A 21,001-nucleotide genomic window follows, 5' to 3' on the forward strand; every position below is an offset into this window, starting at 1 on the left:
GTAGGCTCACCCACTTACACTAAACAGCTACTGACCTATAACAGTTCCTCTCAAAATGAACTGGGTCACTGACAAAATTATACCTGCTGTCATTACCTACCATACATTTTCTGCTTGATGCTATTAACATGGTTTCTATAGTATGAACGTATACGCCCCTTGCACCAAACAACATGAATTTATCATGGCTATATTCAAAATCCTCTCCTCCTTCCCTACCACTATTACACTCTGGGTGGAGACTGGAATGCTATTCAAGATCCACTAACTGACAGAACAAACACTTAAACCAAACATAATAACCATGCTTCCTTAGACATAATGGAACTCAAGAATGACTTCTATTTATTTGATCCCTGTACTTCTCAGTCCAATAACACCCCCAATATTAAATTCACTTTTTACTCACATTGCCATAAGATGTGGTCCAGGGTAGATTTTTTTCCTTGTCTGTAATATCCTCCTCAATTGTAACATTCTATTTAATACTGAACCCAGGTTCTTCTCAGACCACTCTAAAATTACTCTAAATATTGACTGGCCCAAAGACCCAATGATCAAAAATAGAGGCCATACCTGGGCACTTAACCCTAATTTATTAAACAACAAAGAGATTCTACAGGACACAGAAGGTACCCTTGACCAAGCCTTGACCTCTATCAAACACAACCAACTACCCTTTGATATTTATTGGGCCTCCATTAAATCCATGATAAGAGACACTCTCATCAATAAAGCATCTTATTATAAAAAAAAGTACTTCTCCCAAGAATCATCTATCAAAAATAAAATTAAGCTTGAGACCCACCTTCAATCGACTTTCAATCCTACTTCTGAAAAACAATTAATCCATCTACAGAAAAAGCTTTTGTACCTCAGTAATAACAACTTGTCTTTCCACAAAATAAGGATTCTAACAAACTACTTGGAGTGGTCCCACCTGCCCTCAAAAATTCCTTGCTAGATTAATCAACCAAAACAAACTGTCTCCAAGTATGACAGAAATAACATATGAAGGTAAGAGCTACCATAAAAACCAATATATAATTGACATTTTTGAGCAAATATATAGAGGTTCATATAGTTTTCCTGACCTTCACTCAAATAAATCAGATATGGAAACTTTCTTGAACCAACTAACTTTCGCTAAACTTATCCCTGAACAACAAACCAGCCTATCATCTCCCATTACCCAACAAGAAATTGTCATGGCTATCAACAAGCTTAAGCCTAATAAAGCCCCAGGTCTGGATGGCTTTACCACAGAATTCTACAAAGCTTTTCATCAAAAAATATCTATCTTCCTTCTCTACCTATTTACCCTACATTACCCATAATGGAATAAAAGATTTACACTTAAATGCCTCCAAAATAATTTTCCTCCCTAAATCCAATGCAGATCTTAAACACCCTTGGAACTATAGACCCACCCCTCTTATTAACCTCAACATGAAGATCTATGCTTCTATCTTAGCTAACAGAATTAAACCTATTGTTCCTACCATTATCTCCACTGAACAATCAGGGTTCACTCAGAATAGACAAACCTTTGACCACACTATTTTACTTGATGCCCTCTTAACTCTTTCTACCACTAATCATAACCCTATATATACTCTGGCTATTGATGCCTCTAAAACCTTTGACAGATTGAATGTAGACTTTCTTTTATCTACTCTCCCTAGGTTCAACTTTCCTCCAGCTTTCAGACAATTTATTAAAACTCTATACTCCAATGTCCACACCATCTTACAAATCAACAACAGCCTTTCTTCTCAAATTGACATTAAAAGTGGAGCTAGACTAGGGTGCCCAATGTCATCCTACCTATTTAATCTCTATATTGAACCTCTTTTTCTGTTAATCACATAAAAAAACTTTCATCGTATTCCCATCCTCTTCAATACTAAAATTCCATTCTCAGCCTCTGCTGATGACCTTAACCTGTACTACTGCCTTCCCAATTCTCCCCTTCCAAACATACTAGACTCAATAGATAAATACTCAAAATTCTCCAACTATAAACTAAACTTAGAGAAATCAACCATCTTTCCCCTGAACCCTTTTTGCCGGCTAGCTAGCTGCCCTCCCCCTCTCAAACCAAAATTAATGATTTTCTACAGTATCTCAGTATTTCCTTTCACCAAGACCCCAACCAAAGCTATTCAAATAATATCTCCAAACTGCGATCTAACATCCAAGATTTGAACAGATGGGCAAAATTACACCTCCCACTTCTCGCCAAAACTGCTATAATCAAAATGAACACCCTACCTCATCTACTTTATGTTTTCAATGTATCTAACATAATAATTCACAACAACATTTTTAAAATGCTCCACACATTTTCCTCCAAATTTCTATGGTCCCCCAAATCAATTAGAATTAGCTACAATAGACTAACTGTCCCAAAAGACAAGGATGGTTTAAGTCTACCTGACTTCAAACTTTATTACAGTATTAACAATGGTAGCAAGATAGTAGCAGTATCTCATTATGCTCCCAGTTCATCTAGTTGGTCTCCTACATGGGCAAAATTATACTATAACTATATTAAAACATTCAGCTTTAACCCCAAATCTTTCCCCTTTCTGAATACAGAAAACCTAAAAAACTTCAAATTACTATCAACCATTAAGGATAAAATTTGTATTTATTTATTTATTTACATTTGTTGACCGGGACTGTCCGACTGGACATAGGTCCATTTTCAGTGGAGGCCCGGGGAGAAAAGCTCCACAGTTAAAATAAACAGACAGTAGTTACATTGGATTACATAGCAATTAACAATTTAACATAGCAATTACTTACAACATATTTACAGATGAAGAACATAGTACATCAGTAGACAACTAGAATCTTTATCTGTGAAGTACATAATAGACATTAACAAATGTTACAATAAGAAGTTCCTGCTGTATAATAAGTAATAGGCTTATGAGCATCTGAGCTTGCTATAATCAAGGTAGTTAGTGGAGTGGAAAGAAAGGTAGTGGCTGGATGGGGTGGGTGATATTAGAGTGGGAGTTGCAAGGGCATAGCCAGCATGTTTTTAAATGCGCTTTTAGTAAAGTTCTGAAATGGGTGCATGATGGTATGGAGGTAATTGTGGGTGGGAGGGAGTTCCATAATTTGGCTATGGTGCAAGAGAATAGTGCTTCACCAGCAGAGTTATTGGCTTTAGTGATCTGCAAGTGATTTTTGTTGCTGGATCTTAGTGGTCTGGTGGTGCGATAGGGTTGGAGTAGATTCTGGAGGGATGGGACATTTAGTGGATGGTTTACTAGTTTGTGGACGAGAGAGAGTTGATACCATTGAAGGAGATGAGGGAGTTCAAGCCAGCCCAGTTCAGCAAGTGAGAGACAGTGGTGACTACGGTAGGATGCCCCTGTGGCGAATTTGGCGATTTTGTTGTAGCAAATCTCTAGCTTGTTTAACTATTCTTCAGAGGATTTTCAAATTTCTAAAACTGTCCATTGCTTTCAATACCCTGCAAACTTTCCACCTCAACCCCAACCTTAGATTGAACAACAAAATGATTAACCTTGATAATACCCCCTTATCAGAGAGTTAACTATAGCAGGTCTCTTTTTCTCTCAGAAATAATTCATTATCCGAAATAAGACTACACATGTCTTTATCCAAACGTTATACAATCATCTTGAGACAAATCCTTGTACTGTGTTATAATACTTTAGAAGATACTTCTCTAAATCTAAATGATATTAAAGCCTGAAAATACATATGGAACCTCATCTTACTTAAGAAGAAAATAATTTCTTATTCATACAAACTTATTCTTTCTATCCAAAGCCAAAATGATCAAATGTTTTCAAACTACTGGAAAGGCCAAGATCCCTCCATTACCTCTAACCAAATCTCCCAAGCTATTCAACTCTCCTAATCCCCTTAAAAAACGTAACTATACCCAACTTATGATCTTAAACAAAGCATATCTTACCCCTGCTATACTTTCTAAAATCTACCCTTCCTTCTCTCCCCTCTGTCCCCATTGTACCAATCACAACTCTGATCTGCTTCATATTTTTTTGAGCTGCAAATGCTCTTATAGACTCTGGTGCTCCCTTAGGGTACAATTGGAAAAAAAGGGATATGAAAAAATGACTTTGTCCTGAAAATTCACAATATTATACATCCCCTCTACAGGATTATCCATACTTCATACTTGTATCTTAATAACACTCTTTTCCCTTGTCAAACTTTATATCACACTTAATTGGAAGGATAGATCTCTACTCACTTGGGATGCATTTAAACAACTTGCTACCAAACACCTACTTGCCCACAAATATCTGAAATACACCCAAAGACTTAGTACACACTTTACTGAATACTGGGATACTTTATTTGATATCCTTCTAGCTTAATCTCTGTTAACTTATTTATTTTGTTGGGCATAAGGCATATCTGTAAATAGTTGTTTGTTGTATATAAATCTATATTACTTTTATTATTTTGGTTGTGCATTGTCTGTTACCATTTTGTATTGCATTATTAAAAAAATTAATAAAAAGATTTTAAAAAATAATGTAGTAAATAAATGTGTAAGTCAATAATGTAAACAGAAAAAAAATGTTTGGGATGAAGGTATAGCAAAATGGGATTTTCTAGGCATTATTTCTAGTAAAACAGTGCAGACATACTTTTATGACACAGGGTCATCAGCTCATTTAAACATTCACATTTTAAGTATAGTTGTATGAAATCAATATCTCACAACCCTTTTAAGCAGATGCTTTTAAACTATATGGATTATTAGTAACAGTGATCTGTGGATGTTATGCAGTTTAGATTGCCTATATAAATAATTACTAGTGATATTCAACACAGTATTTAAAAGCACAATGTCTTGAGGTCATATTTTAACCAATTCATTTTCAGCATTTTCAAGCTATTGGGACGATTTAAATAATGGCCAGATCCTACTCTATCACCCACATATGTCAGCATCTGCAAGGTTTCTCCTGGACAGGGCACTATGCATATCAAACAGTTCACCTTTTTCAGCACACCCACTTCCCACAGGCTTGTCTCACTCTGTGACTAACACTTACAAACCTAATGAAAGAGCCAATTACACTGCTATTACATAGGCTTCTTCCAATCCATACCTGGTGTATTTACACTAATGTCATCCACATTTGTATGAAGTACCACAGTCAGCATTCTGAATCCTTTTAAAAGACTGTATTTGCAATTATAGTACCCATAGCTTGATGTGTTACACTTATAGGTTCATAGGTTCATAGGAAGTTACTAGACTAATGGCCCTAGGGCCTTTACAAGCCTAGCCATGTAAAAAAAAAAATGTACCCTAACTGACAGTAGTTAGATGGTCTTTACTTGCAAACCGACTCTATGATCAGCACCAACTGCTCCTGTCCATGACATATATAGGTGTCACCCCCAGGGTGAATTTACCATCACCCATCCAATTGTCAAGGTTGTGCTTAAACAGAGTTATTGAGAAGCTCTGATTCACATGAAGTGGGAGGTTATTCCAGAGGAGCAGCAATCTCTGGGAGATATATCTGTCTCTCCAATATGTTTTCTTAATGCCACAGGCTAGGTTGAGATCCCTGGAGCTAGTGACTCTTGTCCTATTTGATTTGCGGATGTGGAGCATTTCCATTAGGGCAGGGTCAGAGACGGCTCTGTAGGCCAGGCACAGGTCACGTCTCAGCAGCTTGTATGATACAAAGTACAGTAACAGGCTTTCAGCCTTTTCATCTATGACATGTTTTGGGGGCCATGGATACTCTAGGTTAGAAACCTATGTGGTCTGTCCAGTTTCTGCAGGTGTCAGGTGAGGTACATACAAAATGGAGCATTGTATTCAATTAGTGGTCTGAGAAGGGTCGAGTACAGTGGAGTCATAACCTCCATAGTCTTGGATGTAATGCCCTTATTTATGAGATGCACAATGTAGAAGGCTTTTCTTATCACTATGGACAAATGGTGATTGAAGTTTAGATTGCTATCAACCTGTGTTCAAAGCTACACTCTGCATGTACAGCAAAGTGCAATGGCCAAAAAGCATACACAAATTCAAAAAAATTAAGACAGCACACACCATAGTCATAGTTGGAATCCATTGATTTATTGTTTGATATTCATCTTACTCATCGTAAAATAGAAAATAATCCAGACCGTTTTTTGGTAAAAACTGCCTTCATCAATGTATCTAATGTATACAAACACAAAACTAACGTATTTACTCTGCAATCATGTGAGCCCAGTTCCCATTGATAAATTATGAATAGTCATTCAGTCCAGGTGAAAATAATCCACCCAGTCTGATAATCCAAGATTTTTCTTTTTTATTTAAAATATTATGCCATCCTAACTTATTTACTCTATTGTGTGATGTTTTATCTATTATAACAAAGGTAAATTTTGCAGCTGAATGTTTCTTGGTATGTTTAAATAATGCATTAGATGTAAGTTTGTTTTTAATGTCACTCATGTTCAGAAATACGAGTTCTGAAAGGATGAGATGTCTGTCCGATATAAAATGCAAAACATGTACATGTAGCAACATAAACTGCCCAGTCAGAACTACAATTTCCGAACACATACATTTTAAAAATATCTGGGGTCGTTTTTCGTTGTAAATTTTTTGGTCTTTACTACATATTTGCACAGAGGACAATGTCCACATGGTTGAAATCTTGTAAGTATGTCACTGCCAATATTGGTTGTTCAAATGTCTGATTAGACTTCCTCTTATAATAATTAAATATTTTTCCCAGATTTCCCTCTGTGAAAGGAAAATGAACATGTAGATGGTATTATCTCACTTTGTGTATTGTCTGACAAAAGTATGTCCCAATGTCTCTGTACCAGGATCCTACAAAAGGAGTACTTTGTCCAAAACTGGTAATCACCCTTAATGTATTATTTTTAATTGTGTCACACTTGTAAGGTAATAATGAAGACCTGTCTAAAACCTTTAACTGAATCACAAACCTTCAAGATATCATTCCTTTTGTATCCCCATCACAGAATCTTTTACTTAAGTCTAACTATTGTTGAACAAATTCTTCATCCGAAGAACAAATTCTACAGATCCTTAAAATTTGGGATTTGGGTATGTTACATATAATATGTTGAAGATGACAACTGGTAGCATTAACAGAGTGTTAAACTGAGGATATTTCCAACAAACACTACTCTCTAAAATCCCATCATCCCTTTTCTTAATATCCACATACAATCAGCAAAAACCAAAATAAAAACCCAGCTAAGCTACATTTTCCATTGAATAATTTTTTAAAACCTCCTGTATTAGAGGTAACATGGGATATTTTCAAGTAAAAACAAACAGTCCTGGATAGAGAGCCTCTTCAGAAGTAATACTTGTAGAACCAAAAAAACAGATGAGGCTCACCACGGCCGATAAAAAACACTTTATTCAACTGCAGTATAGTTAGCGCTTTCACGTTTTAACAATGCTTCTTCAGACTTCAAAATAGTTCATAGCAAAACCAGTAGTTTATAAATGAATTTAAAATCAAGTCAGCCAATGAGGATTGCTAAACAATTAATTTATCAAACATATTAAAGCAACAGATCACAATATAATCACATATATTCTTAAAAAAGGTTAATACATAAATAAGGTTGTTACATAGATAGATAAAAATCATTATGCAGATTAGTAAAATGGGATATATTCAAATGACCCCCTAAGGATATCAGGTTTTTCAGCTATATGGCAGTTCTGAAATGCCTATGATTTTTTTCCTTTTAAGTCTGTTATGGACAAATTCAGGCAAATAAAGCCAAACTCACTAGCTGTAAACATGCATGTTTCAACCTTCTTATGGCCTCGTCAGCACAGCATAAGTGGACTGTTTGGCTAGCATATGGAAACACAGGGTTGTCGTACCCAGCTGATGTCCATAACCATTAGGGTGTCTGCAAAATATCCCAACTAACAAAATAAAACAATGAGTAAAATGGTCACACAGAAAAAACAATCAGCAAAAACCGAAAGAAAAACCCAGCCAATGTAGATTTTCCACTGTGTGATTCCTTAAAACCTCTTGTATTAGAGGTAATACGGGATATATACAAATTACCCTTTAAGGACATCAGGTGTTTCAGCTATATGGCAGTTCTGAATACCCATGACTTTTTTTCCTTTTAAGTCTGTTATGGACAAATTCAGGCCACATCCAGAAAAGTTATATTAGTGAGATTATGTTGTATAGTAAATTATATGCCCCTTTTCTTTTCATTGAGATACTGAATAAATTTAGTCAGATATGTCAGATCTGACTTCCGCACCATCCAACAGTTATCCAGGTACAGTGGATATAAAAAGTTTACACACCCCTGTTAAAATGCCAGGTTTTTGTGATATAAAAAAAATGAGACCACAATAAATCATTTCAAAACTTTTCCCACCTTTAATGTGACCTATAACCTATGCAATTCAATTGAAAAACAAACAAATCTGCTAGGGGAAAAATACAAAAAATAAAAAAAAACATAGAATATGCTAGTTGCATAAGTGTGCACACTCTTAAGCTAATACTGTGTTGTGTGTGCACACTCTTAAACTAATACTTTGTTGAAGCACCTTTTGATTTAATTACAGTATTCAGTCTTCTTCGGTAGGAGTCTATCAGCATGGCACATCTTGACTTGGCAATATTTGCCCACTCTTCCTTGCAAAAGTGCTCCAAATCTGTCAGATTGTGAGGGCATCTCTTGTGCACAGCCCCCTTCAGATCACCCCACAGATTTTCTATTGGATTTAGGCCTGGGCTCTGTCTGGGCCATTCCAAAACTTCATTTTTCTTCTGGTGAAGCCATTCTTTTGTTGATTTGTATGTATGCTTGTGGTCATTGTCATGTTGAAAGGTGAAATTCCTCTTCATCTTCAGCTTTCTAGTAGATGCCTGAAGGTTTTGAGCCAAAAGTGACTGGTATCTGGATCTGTTCCTAATTCCCTTCACCTTAACTAAAGCCTCAGTTCCAAACGTACCTTTTGGAATTGTGGCCAAAAAGTTCAACCTTGGTCTCATCGGACCATAGCATGTTTTCTCACATGCTTTTGGGAGACTCGATGTATTGTTTTGCAAATTTTAGCCAGGCCTGGATGTTTTTCTGTGTAAGAAAAGGCTTCTGTCTTGCAACCCTACCTCATAGTCCAGACATATGGAGAATACGGGAGATTGTTGTCACATGTAGTATACAACTAGTACTTGCCAGAAATTCCTGCAGCTCCTTCAGTGTTGCTGTAAGTCTCTCGGCAGCCCCCCTGACCAGTTTATGTCTTGTCTTTTCATCAGTTTTGGAGGGACATCCAGTTCTTTACAACGTCACTGTTGTCCCATATTTGCTCCACTTTTTGATGACTGTCTTCACTGTGTTCCATGGTATATTCAATGCTGTGGAAATTTTTTTTGTACCCTTCTCTTGACTGATACCTTTCAACAATGAGATCCCTTTGATGCTTTGTAAGCTCTCCGTGAACCATGGCTTTTGCTGTAGCAGGCAACTGAGTAAATGTCAGGGAAATCCTACTAGGACAACTGAACTTTATTTGGGGTTAATCAGATTCTCTTTAATTGATGGCAGGTGTGTACCCAAGAAGACTGAATGATGTAATTAAATCAAAAGGTGCTTCAACAAAGTATTAGTTTAAGGGTGTGCACACTTATGCAACCAGCATCTTGTACTTTTTATTTTTTATATTTTTTCCCCTAATAGATTTGTTTTTTAATTGAATTGTACAGGTTATAGGTTACATTAAAGGTGGGGAAAGTTTTGAAATGATTTATTGTGGTCTCATTTTTTTATACACAAAAACCTGGCATTTTAACAGGGGTGTGTAAACTTTTTATATCCACTGTACCTGCGCCATATATCTATTGCATCCAGAAATAAATTGCGACTAACATCATATATGATTTGCTGTTCCAAATAACTCATGAACAAGTCTGCATAAAGTGGGGCAAAATAATGTCCCAATGCTGTACTATTAAGTTGCAAATAGCACTCACCGTTAAAATTAAAAACATTTTTGGTGAGCACATGTTCTATCAAACAGAGAAGAAATGTATTAATTCCAGGGTTATATTCAAGTGCCATAAGTCCAGCCCAATATGGTACATTGGTATACAAGGCAGATACATCCAGTGTACACATGTACCAACCTTGCTCCAACAGCATATCCTGTATTATATTAAAAAATTGGGTGGTGTCCTGGATCCTAGAACATGCCCCCTTTAACAATTGTTGTAAATATCTCGTAAGATACTCTGATAGGGATCTGTTAATTATCCATTACCTGACACTATTGGCCTTCCTGGTGGATGAGTAAATGCTTTGGGAATTTTAGGAAGCATATAAAGATATTGTTAAGCAGTATCCAGGACTGTTAAATGGAAAGGAACCTTCCTGGTAATAATCCCTTCATCAACAGCTAATTGCAAAAATGTATCTATGTCTGCCTTAAATTTTAGGATGGTATCCAACATCAACTTTTTATAAAAATGGTGATCTAAAAGTTGTCTTTGGGCCTCTACCAAATACATGGCCCAATCCCAAAGAACTACAGCACCTCCGTTATCTGCTGTGTTGATTACGACATATCTATTATTTTTTTAAATTGTTTAAAGCTTCTTGTTGTGACTTAGATTATTTTTAGTGACCTCAACGTGAGGTCTAAAATTAAAATGTAAATCTCTGAGCACTCGCTGTTGGAAGGTCACAACATACTTGTTAACTGGGGGCATGAAATTAGAATTTCTAAATCTAAACTCATTTTCCTCTTTATCATTGGATTTTGCATTATTATAAAAACTAACCTAAGATTTAACTGTCTACAAAAAGAGACAACATCATGAGCAAAAGCATCCTCAGAAACAAAATAACTAGGCACAAAATTTAACCCTTTATTCAATGAATCTGCCTCAGTGTCTGTCAGTTGCACAGAAGAAATGTGCACATTAAAATTGGTATCTAAGTGGGAGCTAAGAGATGTAATAGTGTCTCTAATGTTGGTGTTTCCTTTATGTTTTCATACGGCCCTTCTTCTGGCTCCAGAGGGTTGTCAATATTTCTTTTCTTCCTGCTGGAGAGGCCTGTATATTTTCAGCATCTGTGTCTGTTGCTGAGGAAGAATCCTCACCTGATGTTTCAGCCAAATTTGCAGATTTTTTGAGAATAGACTTTTTTCTGTTTCTTTTATTCTGCATGTACCCTTGGTCATTGTTAGAAAATTTAACAACCTTTTGCTTGCTAAATGGTTTGCCATTAGAATAATCTCTTAAATCTCTATTGAATTTTCTGATTTTACGTTCTTTAAGCTGTTTTTCAACCTCAGCTAAATCTATCACCAGTTTAGGAAAAACAAACATTAAATAAAACATGTTTTTCAAATACTGTGGCTTCATCATACAGCTTAGAAACTTCTGTGACTATCTTGGCTATTCTACGTTCATGGAAAGCAGTTAGAATGTTAGCAAAAGACATAGATGCTGCCTGTTGAGTTTCACCCCATTCCCTTAACAAAATGTTATCACTTTTTTTTAACTAGATGCTCCAAATATATACAAAGAACCTGTGGGGTTAGACACTTAGCTTTATATGCCTTAAATAGTTTAAGATGCCATACATTAGATCATAATTTTTTCATAGCTATTGTCAACTTTTCAAATACATTTGTACATGAAATAGTTGAATCACTAGCCTTGTCACTCATGGTTGTCCCCAATTCAGGTGTATGCACAAAGGCCTGAATGTCATCCTTATCTGCTGACAAACCATTCAAATGTTCGAACAAATCCATGTTGTTCAATTATACAGCCAAAAGCTATTAGATACAGCTAAATGCAATACAAAAAGACAATATATGTATATATAAAACAATGTATCATATATAAAGTAGCAGATGCAGAGTATCAAAAAGTCTAATACAGCATGAGAAATTTTTTTTTAACAGTTTCACCTTTTCACTGTTGAAAATAATTATGTGAAGAAAACAAACCATGAAGTTCAGTTCAAAAACACGTGAACAATGATATCCAACCTTCAATCCAATGTGCTCATGAAAAGTCCACGTACAGTATCACTCACAGGTCTTACCATTTGAAGTGATATAAAACATGAAGAAAAATCTTACAAAATCTGCACAAATCCTGTGTTCTTCAGTCTACCTCAATGGCAGATTGAAAATCAAATTGCAAAACACACTCTTCGTCAAGCGAATGTACTAATGGCCCACTCCTTACATCCTACGATGTAAATCCTCATTCGTCAGTCTGAAATTACCCTCTCCCAATGTCCAGACAAAACTTCTTTTCACTGTTAAAAATAACTATGCAAAATTCAGTCCATAAAGTCCGGTTCAAAAATGCATGAATGGTGACATCCAACCTTCAATCCAATACACTCGTGAAAAGTCCACGTACAGTTTCAATCACAGATCTCACGATCTGAAGTAATATCCAGCATGAAGAGAATCTTGCAAAATCTACACAGCTCCTGTATTCTCCAGATGACCTCAACAACAGATTAAGAATTGCAAGACATACTCTCTGTCTGTTGAATGTACCGATGGTCTTCTCCTTACATCTGGCAATAAAGATCATCAGATGCTAGTGTAGAATTTGTCTCTGCCAACCTATCAACCTGTGTTCCCAAGTCTCACACCATTGGGTTTGAACTTAGAGGGCTGCTATCTATATCATAATTAGCAGGGGTTACTTCTTTGCCAAAGGGGATAATGAGGCATGTTTTTGCGTTCAGTTTTAGTACATGGCTTTGGCTCCAATCATTTGTCTGTGTCAGTCCCTTCTGTAATATAACATAGTTGGAGGACTTTCTGATTGCACCCAGTTTACAGTCATCTGAAACTTGGTAAGCCACAGGCCATCTATTTTCACCTGGACTTCAGAGAAATAGATTACAAACAGTAGAGGGCCCAGCACAAATCCTTGTGATACCCCACTGGTAACTGGTCTACTGATGGAGTTGGACTCCCCAACTTTGACAGTGTTTGTTTTGTCAGTGAGCCTGTTGACTACCCATCTAATGACGTATGGGTTAATCCCCAGCTGGGAGAGTTTCTCAATGATTCCTGGGTGGGGAATTGTGTGAAAAGCTTCGGCTAAATCAAGATAGGTGGTATGTACTGCTTTGTCCCCAAGGCTTTGGTGACATTCTCAAAGAAGTCTACCAGGTTTAATAATCAAGATTTACCATTGACGAAACCAAACTGGATCAGATCAAGAGTTTGCAGGTCACCTATGTCTTTGTTGATAAGGTCCATGATGATTCTTTCCTTGGCCTTGCAGATAAGGCTGGTTAGACTTATGGGTTGATAGTTCCCAGGGTCAGCTGATGGATCCCTTTCGTGCAAGGGGATTGCTGTTGCTGTTCTCTACACTATTGGAACAAAGCCAGTATTCAGGATATGGTTAGAGAGGGTGCCAAGTGGTTCCATTAGGCCTTGTTTTAGATTTTTAGGCAGCAGCCTGGGATATTGACTGGCACATAGAGCCCATGTTTTTGGCCTTGGAGAGCACATGTATGACCTGTTCTTTGGAGATACCTGGTATAGCACTGGTGCCAGGAAGGCTTTAGGGTATGGCTGGATGGCTGATGGGGAAAGGGGGGTGAAGTTATTGACAAATCTGTCAGCTAGCAGGTTGGCAATTGCCTCAGGTTCAGTGTAAGTGGTACCATCCACTATAAGTTCGGCACACAGCTGGGCATTCCTTTTTAAGTTCTGGACATAGCTAAAGAATGCCTTATGATTGTCTTTAGCTAGGGATGCTAATTTAGACTCATAGCTAGCCTTAGAGAACTTTACAAGATATCTGATTTGCTTGTTCAAGTTGTGGAGGGTATTCTTCCTCTGTTGAGTAAGTTCCTTGTTGTTCTTAGATACCAGTTTCTTTCTTTTGTTATATAACTTATTTATTCTAATAGTCCACCGGGGTGGCTTGTTTTTTTCAGAAAGACCTGGTTTTGGTCCTGTCAGGTACAGATGAGTCAAAACATTTGTTTAGGTGGCTATATAGGGCATTTGTGTACTCCTTTGCTTAGGAGTTATTCTTGGCTATGTTAGCAGGGGCTTTGAAACTTTTTATACCATCTCTTAATAGGCTCTGGTTTGCTTTGGAGAAATGTTTCAGTTTTTTTGCTACTGTGGGGTATCAGGTCTTATCTTTACCTCAAATGAGACAAGAGTTATGGTCTGACCTTACCAGGGAAGGCAACACACAGGGGGTAGTGCAGTGACCCCCCCCCATGTTGGTGAGCACTAAGCCAAAGACATTTGAGCCCCTTGTGAGGGTGCCAACCAACTGTTCCAGGGTATTTGGAATAACAAACTCCAGGAACCTCACAGCAATCATGTTTGTGCTCATGTAAGTTGCCCAATTGATGGAAGGATAGTTGAAATCTCCCATGACAAAGATGTTTGGTTGTATGCCGAGTGTCCAGGTAGGTGGTGTGCTTCTCCTGGTTCATGGTGGGGGACTTGTAGCTAGCGATGATGTTGTAGGGTATTTTACCTACAGTTATTGGGATCTGGAGTAGCTCAAGACAGTCATACTGTTTTACTAGTCTTGAGGTGTATTTGGATGCCTGATAACTAAAGTTATGGCCTGCTTTTAACTTAAAATTCTGTTGATATAGTTTTTCATATGTGATGCTAGAACTGTTTAGTTGTTTTGGTTCTTTGTATAATGTACTTCTTCCCTTCCTTTCTGAGCAAGGTTCACCTGATTTGGTCATTGTTGCATAGGCTACTACACTGTGTCATACATTTATATTAGACTGAGCATAAGGCCTGTCTCAGAATATAACTGTAATGCATCTTGCCTAGCACAAGGCCAGAAAGTACTGCAAGAAATTCCAGCTGATGATAAGACTTGCATTCATGTTAGAACTGAACATTAACATTTACCCCTGAACAGAAGCTGCAGAGCATTCTACCCAATACAATCTAGGAAGGAGTGCAAGCAATTTCATTTAAGTAAGGTGTTCTGCTATTCAACACCTAGAATTAGCTTAATTTATAAGCAGTTTTTTACATAAGAGAGACACCACACCTATGAAATTATACTGTATCTCATAGAGCCACTTAGGCTCTCTGCTTCTCCCATCCCCCTAACTCTCCATATGGTTCCCTACTTTCATTTTGAAACCTATAACTGAGTCCCAAAATGACAAAAACATAAATAGTGAATATAAGGGAAAACAGCAAATTGTGAAAATCACTGTGCTCTTTAAATCATTTTTTGCAAAGGCAAGTTCACCTCCCCCCACAGCCGCCGCACTTCCCCCCAAAGTGGAAGGCTGTAACACTGCATATCTGAGACTGCTTTACCTCAGAGAAAGGGGAATACTCTGAGGTAATGTGATCTCGACTTAATATACAGTAAGTCCATTTTTGCTCATTCAGTTATACTTCATTATATCTGTATGACCTTACTGGCAGCAGTTGATTAACCCACAAATAAAGCCTTATCCTCTATCCAAAGTGCACAGTAGGCATGAATAATCCTAACAACCTTTCTCATTACCATATGTTAAGTTACCAACCAATTTAAACTCAGCCTCCAGTCTAAAAAACACTTCAAATAATTAACCATCCTATCAAAATATCACTATATTTATCTACTTTCTGTTGACCCAATCCAGCTGCTACGTGAGCTGCTTCTGCAATTATCCTTAACTTTAACTAGGTGAATCTACTATATCTGCTCAACACCACAATGCTTAGATCAAGATTTCTCAGCAGTAAGTCCCCAAAACAGTCATAATCAATCACCTGATACAGAAATGCTTGGTCCTGTAAAGTTCTATACTTATTAAAAAATAATTAATGAAACAGTTTTGCTTTTGAAGGATGACAATCCCTCCGTGTGTCCTCCATGGGTCTACTTCACTTGACCTAAAACCCATTTGACTGACTCATTTGACGGACACCCAAATAGCTTAAATTTCAAATGACTGACAACTCATTTGACTAACTCTCATTTCACTGACTTTTAAGATATAGACTTGTTGTGTGTTTCCTTCACCTGTGACTTGCTTGTGATAAAAAGAATTACTGTAACTTACAGTGCTGACTGTCAGAATACCGATAGTCATGTGGAAAGTAGTGTTGTAGCATTTCTAAATGTGGGTTTGTCTCTTTACATTTTTATGGGAATTATCTAAAGTAATTTCACAAATGTTTTCTGTGTTCCCAGCAGCAGTAGTGGCAGAGAGGCAGACAAGTTAAAGGTATACGCCCTTTTCCCCACTGTGGTGAGAGGCTGGAGTTAGTATATATATTTGGTGGGTGGGGGACATAGCCCCCCTCCTAGTTTGGTTGTACAATGTCCAGTTTCTGTTAAGAGGGTAAGTAAGTAGTTTTTAAGTTCTGGAAAGAGTTAGTTATTGGTGTGCTAAGTGTGCATGTCTATGGTTTAAGATTTAGTATGTGGTCAGCATTGTAAGCTGTCGGTGAAATGAGATTCAGTCAAATGAGTTGTCAGTCATTTGAAATTCAGGTCGTTTTGGTGTCGGTCAAATGAGAGTCAGTCAAATGAGTTTTAGGTCAAGTGAAGTAGACCCGTCCTCCACACATCCACCCTTACTTTATTACTTTCATTGTGAGTTCACTTCACTTCAGAAAAAGAGCAATCTGTGTAATATAATATAATATAATATAATCTTCTTCTTCTTCTTTCGACTGCTCCCGTTAGGGGTCGCCACAGCAGATCAGCTGTTTCCATTTCTTCCTGTCCTCTGCATCTTGCTCTGTCACACCAACCACTTGCATGTCCTCTCTCACCACATCCATAAGCCTTATCTTAGGCCTTCCTCTTTTCCAGTTACCTGGCAGCCTCATCCTTAGCATCTTTTTCCCAATATACTCTGCATCCCTCCTCAGCACATGTCCAAATCAACGTAATCTTGCCTCTCTGGCTTTGTCTCCAAACCTTCCAACCTGGGCTGACCCTCTAATATATTTATTCCTAATCCTGTCCATCCTCATCACACCCAGTGCAAATCTTAACATCTTCAACTCTGCCACGTCAAGCTCTGACTCCTGCCTTTTTGTCAGTGCCACTGTCTCCTACCCATATAACATAGCTGGTCTCACTACCCTCTTGTAGACCTTCCCTTTCACTCTTACTGGTACTCGTCTGTCACAAATCACTCCTGACACTCTTCTCCACCCACTCCATCCTGCCTGTACTCTCTTCTTCACCTCTCTTCCACACTCACCATTACTCTGAACTGTTGATCCCAAGTATTTAAACACATCCACCTTCGCCACCTCTACAATATAATATAATATAATATAATATAATATAATATAATATAATACAGATGAGTGTGTATGTGTGTGTGTGTGTGTGTGTGTGTGTGTGTGTGTGTGTGTGTGTGTGTGTGTGTGTGTGTGTGTATTCTTCCAGGGTCTGCAAGCTTGGACAATAAAAAATGGCATACATTTTGTACAATAGCACATCCTTCCTATAGGGACAGAGTGACAAAATATGAGCAGCTACTCTCTCAAGCAGTAAATCTGAGCACCCTGAGTAACTGTGATACAAACAATCTTATATCAAACACATCTATGTTTGCATGCTTAACAAGTTGCATTACCTATCTAACAGTCTCTTCTATAATTTATGATGTCCATCCACATTTATTCAACCCCAATATCTAAGCCTTTCTTGCTACAAATTGCTGTGATCCAAGCACAATATTCTCCTTATACTACCAGAGACACATATAAATCCCCTATTCTTATACGTGTCAGCCTGGTTTGTTAATCAACTTTTCTGGCACTATCTAGAAAAGTTTTATGGCTTCTGCCACATTACAGAAGTCAGCTATGCAGACGTCTGCATGAAACTATACACATAATGGCTTAGCATTCCTTCTGCTGAGCTCATTATTTACCCCAGCCCTGGACCCATATCTTTTGAACTGCTTATATTCTTCTCTTAAGTTCAACCCCCCCCCCCCATATTGTTCACTCCAAAATCCATCAGAATTGCTGAAGTCAGTGCAAGGAGCTTGTGCGATAAAATCTCTCTCCTTTATAGCTGGGTTGTTTTCCATAAGCTGACATACCTGCCATACCAAAAATATGCTTATGCAAATCTTTTCCAGTCTAAAATCACCCCATCTGGATGTACATTATTTAGGTATACAGAACACACAAGGGTTATATAGTATTACTTTAGTTTGCAAAGAGTCCAGAATTTGCTTACCTCATCTCATTCAACCAGTCGTCTTCACAACTGTATCCTACTAAATGTGAAATCTAAAAAACATAAACACTTGACCATTTTTGCCATGGTATTCCACCAAACTCCCTGTCAGTTTCCTTCAATGTTTATCAGGTAGTTCCCAATAATAAAACATCTGGTATATGCTTTATGGCCATAACTCACTTTTCAAGTACACAAGTAACTGAACCTGCTCAGCCATTGACACTTATTTTCAATGGAGCAAGCCTTGTCACTCAAAAAAATATATATATAAGAAACTAAGAGGGCACACAAGCTTGGTGTAGGTTAGAAATGTTACTTATTGCCCAATTGAGAGATGCACTTATCTAGCTAAACTGGAGGTAAAGCCCTCTCCAACCAAAACTGAACTTGACAGTCAAGAAGAAGAGGTAAACACGTGCACCACACCACACTCATCACATGGTCCCACTAAACCTACACCACCAAAATCCACACATTGAAACACAAAAACGTTTGCGGAGGCTCTCAATAATAATCTGCTCAAGCAACAGAGACCTCCAAAGCAGAAATGCAAGCAACCTCCACCCCCCAGCACAACCCAAATGGCACATAGCCCACAGACTCAGTGTGCCACTCAACCACAGTCCATAAGGCAAAACAATGCACCCAACACACTAGTCATAGGAGACTCTATAGTCAGGTACACTGATGTCCCACTCACCAGGCTAAACAAGGAGAAGATTACTGTCAGCTGCCTGTCGGGTGCCAGGATACGCCACATAACCCACGCTCTCAGGTCATTCCACACAAGTACAAATATGACTCTGTCATTGTCCATGTTGGTGTGAATGACCTGAGACATACCTCCCTGGACTATATGAAAAGAGACATGGAAGAGCTCTCCGATCTTGTAGCCCAGGCAGGTATGACCCTAGCCCTGAGTAGCATCCTGCCATTGCCCAGAATGATACCGCAGTACAAGGATAAAATGATTGACTTCAACAATTGGCTAAGCTTCTAGTATCATTCTAAGAGGATCCAGTATCTGTCTGCCTGGGATTACATGGTCGACAGACCACAATGCTTTGCCAGAGCTGGCCTGCACCTGTCACCCCTGGGATTCCGAATACTGGCTAAGGCTCTTGCCACCCCTATAATGACTTTTTTAGGCAAGATTCAAATGACAAATTCACTACCATAACAGGAACAGGCAAGCAAAAACTGAGGGTAATGCTACTCAATACTAGAAGTCTTCTTCTTCTTCTTTCGGCTTTTCCCGGTTAGGGGTCGCCACAGCAGATCATCTGTCTGCTCATGATTGGCAGTGGAGTTTTACGGTGTTGAGTTGCCAGCCCAGCGCCCAACCTTCCACAGAAGGCACACACATGCACACACTCACACCTAGGGCCAATTTAGAGTGTCCAATCAACCTACTGCATGTCTTTGGGATGTGGGAGGAAACCGGAGCACCCAGAGGAAACCCACGCAACCACAGGGAGGACATGCAGACTCCGCACAGAAGGCACCCCAGCTGAGAATCGAACCAGAGAACCTCTTGCTGTGAGGTGGCAGTGCTAACCGCTGCACCACCGTGGCCGCCCACTCAATGCTAGAAGTCTAAATCTCAAAATGCACTCCTTCGAGGCACTCCTTAAAATGGAGAACATCGATACATGTGCAGTGACTGAGACCTGGTTCAAGGCTCCAGAGAGCACCCCTGCATTACCAGGCTATAACTCATGCCACACTTTTCGGGCATCTAACCTAGACCGGAACACCAAAGGCGGAGGTGTGCTCATATTCATTAAGGATATCCACAACTCCAGGTTAGTTGCTCAGCATAATGCATCCGGGTTATCCAAGTGCAACTAACTCTGGGCAAAACTGCAATCCAAATTGTAGTTTGTTACAGATCTCCCACCATGCCCCAGGATTCCCACTCCTCTTTTCTTGATATACTGGAAAATATTAGGGTTCAACCAAACACCCTAATAATGGGCGATTTCAACTACCCCACCATTAACTGGAAAAACTACTCATGTACCAACTCCTTCGCTCAACGCTTTCTGGAATTCATAAATTCCAATGCCCTGGATCAACTTATTCACTCCCCCACCAGGGACAACAATATCCTAGACCTAGCCATTACCAACATGAGTGACTGGTGTTCCACACCTGAAGTCAACTCCTCGTTGGTCAGATCTGACCATAAGCTGATCACCCTAGATATCCACATCCCGCCCCCAGACCCCATTAAGGAAACCACAGTAAAAACTTTCTCCAAAGCCAACTTCATGCTTCTTAAGACAGAAGTGGCAAACTTCATGACACCCATGCAGATGGACAATACAGTTACGACTGCTGAATCCTGCACAAATGCACACTATAAGCACTTACACGAGTGCATGGATCGTGCTATCCCAAACAGAACCAAGAAGCTATCCCCCCAAAAAAGGAAGCCAATCTGGTGGTCCCTTGCCATAATCAAACTTTACAATGGAAGGAAGAAACTGTTGCAAAAGAGAGTAAAATCCCATGAGTGGAGGAGCTCCCTGGTCAGCCTCAGTAAGAAGCTGAGATCCCTTATAAGATCCTCTAAAGCTAGCTACAAAAACAAAATTGCCACTCATTCTAGGAACAACCACAAAGCATTCTATAGCAATGTCAAGAATCTCAATGGCAACACCCAGATCTGCTCTGAGTTACAGCACAATGGCACGAAAATTAGAGAACCAACTGATATTGCCAACATCCTG

Source organism: Protopterus annectens, chromosome 7.part0 (assembly GCF_019279795.1).
Source record: "Protopterus annectens isolate FY-2018-M chromosome 7.part0, PAN1.0, whole genome shotgun sequence".
Lineage (NCBI taxonomy): Eukaryota > Metazoa > Chordata > Ceratodontiformes > Protopteridae > Protopterus > Protopterus annectens.